The 5,478-nt window shown below is 34.7% G+C and overlaps 1 non-coding gene across 1 annotated transcript; it reads right to left on the reverse strand.

Moving 5' to 3' along the window:
- Positions 1–3,351: 3,351 nt before the first annotated feature.
- Positions 3,352–3,431, reverse strand: TRNAL-UAG (transfer RNA leucine (anticodon UAG)). Its single transcript has one exon. It is a non-coding gene; the product is annotated as a tRNA-Leu (tRNA).
- Between the last annotated feature and the right edge of the window lie 2,047 nt (positions 3,432–5,478).

A 5,478-nucleotide genomic window follows, 5' to 3' on the forward strand; every position in this document is an offset into this window, starting at 1 on the left:
GGCGTAATTTGCGTGGCCTATTGAGCACCCTATGAGGTGGACTCAAGATTTCCCTAGTTGGCTTAGGGATATTGTACGGAATGATCTTGAATAATATACTCCACAAGTTCCGTCTCAAATAATAATAATAATAATAATAATAATAATAATAATAATAATAATAATAATAATAATAATAATAATAAGGGATAATTGCGTGAAAATACACAAACTTTGCCAAAAATCCATATTTGACGCGAAGTTAGGATTTTACATTTTAATACACCAACTTTCGTTGTTGTCCAAATTTGACACGACTTAATTCTTAAAAATTCAAAAAACAACCCTTTTTTGTAAATAATTATACAAAGACCCACTTATGTTATTATTTGGGACATTTAAACCAAAACAAGATATTTCCTTATGATGTTTTCTTTTAATCTTTGATCCGCGCCTAAAATAGTTTAAAAGAAAACATCATAAGGAAATATCTTGTTTTGGTTTAAATGTTACAAATTATAACATAAGTGGGTCTTTGTATAATTATTTACAAAAAAGGATTGTTTTTTGAATTTTTAAGAATTAAGTCGTGTCAAATTTGGACAACGACGAAAGTTGGTGTATTAAAATGTAAAATCCTAACTTCGCGTCAAATATGAATTTTTGACAAAGTTTGTGTATTTAGGTGCAATTTTCCCTAATAATAATAATAATAAAGTTTACGTCTTTAACTAAATCACTGCTTTTCAACTAAATCATCAACCATATTAAAAACTTTAAATTTCACGTTGTAAAGCTTAAAATTCTTCCAATAAGTAGGAATTTGATATTATTTTGAAACATATACTTTTAATTCTCTATGAAAATCTGGTATCATTGATTCAGTACTAAAAAAACCAATCATGTTATGGTTTGTTTAAATTCAAAAGGGGGGACTTTTCAATGAGCTAGACCCAACAATCCGATCACTTAGGCGTGAAAATAGGGGTGTAAATGAGTCGAGTCAAGTATTGACATGCTCAAGCTCAAACTCGGTCTATATGTATGAAGTTCGAGCTCAAACTCGACTTGTTCGAGTTTAATATTTTGAGCTTGAGCTCGACTCGATGGCATATTCAGGTTGGTCCATCAGTTTCGAGCTATTTCGATGGAATTTGATATTATTCTGAAACATATACTTTTAATGTTTTTGTTTTTATTTTTGTTGCATTATTGGTAAAAAAAATTACTTATTCAAGTCAAAATAAATAAAAATAAAATAAATTAAAACATAAAAGTTCAAATTATAAAAATTAAAATAAGTAAAATTCAGGTTTACTAGTTTGTAATTATGTAAGATTTTTTTTTTTTCTGAAAAGGATTAAAATTTTAAAAATTAAAGTAAAATTGACGGATTGGAGGTAATTTGATTTTTACTAATTCAAAAAAATGAAATTAAATCATAAAATTTAAAATTTTAGAAATTAAAATAAGTAAATATTGGGTGTACTAGTTTGTAATTATGGAGTGCGAGTTTTTCTCTAAAAATAATAAAAATTTTAAAAATTAAATTAAAATGATGGATTGGCGTACTCATTAGTAATTATGTATGAGATTTCCTCTAAAAAGAATTAAATTTTAAAAATTAAAATGAAATGAACTAAAATTAAAGGACAAATATCATGAAAACTCATGAAGTATACCTAGGGGTGTAAAATCAGGTACCCTCGGGTACCCTGCCCGCAAAATATGGGTACCCGCGGGACAAAATCGCCCGAAACCCCCACCCTCACCCGACCCGCCTGCATGTCGCGGGTACCCGAATACCCGCTGCGGGTATCCTCTGCGGGTATGAGGGTACCCTCAATTTCTTAATTGGTTTTAATTGTGCGGGTATTTTGTCCCGCTGGAGGATATTTGTCCCGCTGGAGGGTATTTCTTATCCCGCAATGTGCGGGTACCCTCTTTACCCGTATGAATTATTTTATAAATTAATTACCATTCAAATCAATTTGAACTCAATTTTAAAATAAAAGTTACTTTTTTAATATAGTATAGATAAATATAGAATTGTGACAGTACGAAGAAGAGAACTGAAATTAATTATTAACATCTACCTAATCAATTAAAGCTCCAAACATATGTTTGAAATATTGGAATGCATAGTAAATGCATCCAAACGTATATTTGAATTATTCTCACATTTTTGTACTCACAGTCTATGTTTTTTTTTTTTTTTTGAAACCGTACTCACAGTCTATTAAATGCATATATAAAAATTAAATTAATTCATAAGTATAAAAATGATTAAACTAAAAATTTAATTTGCGGGTATGCAGGTACCCGTCAGGGTATCCGCGGGTACCCGATACCAGCATTTTTTTAGAAACTAATACCCGCACCCAACCCTCCACCCGAATTTTGCGGGTATCGGGTACCCGATACCCGCGCGGGTATCGGGACGGGTGAGGGTATACCCGATACCCGCAACCCGATTTTACACCCCTAAGTATACCCGCTTTATTAAAAATACCCTCAAATTTTCAAATGGTATTTAAACCCTCAAACTATCAGGTTTTTATCAAATATATCCTGCATCTATTTTTCGGTCACCAAAAACGTGATGTGGCTCGCCGGATGCCGCAATGTAATTTATATTCTATTTTTTAAATGCAATGGCAAAAACAACGTCGTTTCGTACCATACCATTTTAAAAAAATCCACTATGAAATTTAAAATTCACTCCAATCGTGTTTAAAATTAACCTAGAATTATGGATAAACACGATAGAATATGGTACGAAACGAAGTCGTTTTTTCCATGTCATTGTAAAAAAAATAGAATATAAATTACATTGTAGCATCCGGCGAGTCACATCACATTTCTGGTAACCGAAAAATATATACGTGATATATTTGATAAAAATTAGATAGTTTGAGAGTTTAGAGAACATTCCAAAAATTTCAAGGTATTTTTGATAAAATGGGTATAGTTCAAGGGTTTTCATGATATTTATCCAAAATTTAAAATGTAAATATGCATGAGTCTTTCTCTAAAAGAATTAAAACTTTATGTATGAGTTTTAATTTAAAAAGAATTAAATTTTAAAAATTAAAATGAAATGAATTGAAATTAAAATGTAAATACGTATGAGTTTTTCTGTAGAAGAATTAAAACTTTAAAAATTAAAATAAAATGATGGATTGGCGTACTAGTTAGTAATTATGTATGAGTTTGATTCTCTCTCAAAAAAAAATTATGTATGAGTTTTCCTCCAAAAAGAATTAAAATTTTAAAAATTAAAATAAAAAATGAAATGAAATGAAATTTAAAAAATTGTACGTTTTCCTCTGAAAATAATTAAAAGTTAAAAAATTAGTAGTTTTAAAAAAATGACAGCTGTGGGATTTGAACCCACGCCCTTTCGGACCAGAGCCTAAATCTGGCGCCTTAGACCACTCGGCCAAACTGTCACAGTATATATGAAATATGCAATGTCATATTTATTTGATAGGAGTATTAAGAACAGTTGGATCTCGTGAAATTTAAAGACTTTATTTTGCAAGTTTGATTCGTTGGCCACAGCAAAAAAAAAAAAAAAAAAATAATAATAATAATAATAATAATAAATAAATAAAGGGAAAATTGCACCAAAATACACGAAGTTCGCCAAAATCTATATTTAACGCGAAGTTAGGATTTTACATTTTAATACACCAATTTAATTCTTCTACGAGTTTTATGCTACCGCCGACTTTCCGAAGAATCCTTGAAGTTTTCCGAAATTTATTTACTCCTTCCCTACCTTCGCGACCTGATTTAGGTACTCTCTTCGCTCCCTGTCTCTTCGATTTTCAAGCGTAAGAGCCGCCGTTCTGCTTTGTTGGATTTTCAAATTTTAGAAAATATCTTCGCACTCAGTCCCCTTATCTATCATGGGCGTGAAAGAAATGAAGAAATTAGTGAAAGTTCTTAAAGGCCCCATCCCCGATTTGAAGTTCCGTGTCCCTGATCATAAGTCTTTAGAGTCCCCTGCGAATCTTCGTGAAAATGGTATCACCCTGTGGTACCAACAGGTTGTAGCTGGGCTGCACCTTCCTCCTCCTCCTCCTCCCTTTCCAGTCGAAATTTGCAACTATTTTCGTATCCCCTTTTACCAACTGGCCCCATCAGCCCTGAGAAGGGCCTTTGCTTTCCACATCCTTCTCAAATACCATGGCTGTCAGGATACAGCCCAGTTATTCTGCCAGACCCAAATCCTCAAGAAAACCAATACTCATTATAGTTTCTCCACCCATATTAAATACAAGACTAACTTTCTAACCAGTTTGTCTTATCATGATAAAGGCTTTGTAAACAAATACTGTTTCGTAATAACTTTAAAGGGAAATTGGCGCTCTTATGCTAGCGTTTCCGATATACTATGGCATCCAGAGAGGCACAATAAAACTTTCCGCCCTCTTCCTCCTCCTTCCGATGAGGACTTAGCGATCTTAGATAAATTAAACTCTGCCCATCTTAAGAAGAAATTTAATTGCAAGAAATTGTTAGAAAACAACTCAGCCCTGGCTGCTAATGGGTTGTTCTCCCGTTATCCAGAATCCTCCATAGGTAATAATATGGTTTTACTTTATTTTGTCTCTTGGGGGAATAGGTTATAGATGTTGATTCTGGGTGTTGCTATATGCAGGCATGTCTTGGATAGAGGATTGCGATACTCTTCTTCCTCCGCTGGAGGGAGACGACGAAGTCGGAGCTCAAGCCGATACTAACGTCAATGTCGCTGGCGACAATCCCGTTTGAGGCAACAATGAAGCGGGGAACATTTTCTCTACTGATGCTGACACATCCAGGTCTGTCAGCGAGACCCAAGATTTCAGGGATCCACCGAGATCCCCCACCTTGTCAGTGCTCAGACCACTGAAGGCACTTCCTCTGCTGCAACTGTGATAGCTCTCTTCTCTCCCGATCCACGCCGAGTTGTTCCAGTCTTGGAACGTGTCCCTGAAGACACGACGGCCCTTATTGCTGTAGGAGATGAAGAAGAAGAAGAGATGGACGAAGAGATTGAAATAGTGGACGCGGCACTTATTTCTACTATCTGTCATTCTCGTCCGGGAGTGGATGAGGGTCGTAAGCGGAGATGAACAACGAGACCAAGAAGAAAGTAGAGGAATTGGCCCGAAAAAGGAAGTTTACCAAGCTTGGCAAATCCGTTGCTGAGGGCTCTACTCTGGCTGGAGACATTCCTGACTTTCACCAGGAACAAACTGTTGATCCCTCGGACCGCTCTTAAAGTGCCCCAATTATCATCCGCCTTGTTCTGAGTTTGCAGGGTCGCGAATTCTATGAGCAAATGAAGGCTCGGGTCCATCCTGAGGACCTTGTTGTCACTCGACAAGTTTCTGGGTCAGTGGGGTACATTTATCCATATTATAAGAATCACAACAAAATATAAGTGCAATGAAAACTGTCTGCTCTTTCATATTGCCCGAAAGCAATAACTTTCTGTCTCTTAGC

This window comes from Salvia miltiorrhiza, chromosome 2 (genome assembly GCF_028751815.1).
Source record: "Salvia miltiorrhiza cultivar Shanhuang (shh) chromosome 2, IMPLAD_Smil_shh, whole genome shotgun sequence".
In the NCBI taxonomy this organism is placed as follows: Eukaryota; Viridiplantae; Streptophyta; class Magnoliopsida; order Lamiales; family Lamiaceae; genus Salvia; species Salvia miltiorrhiza.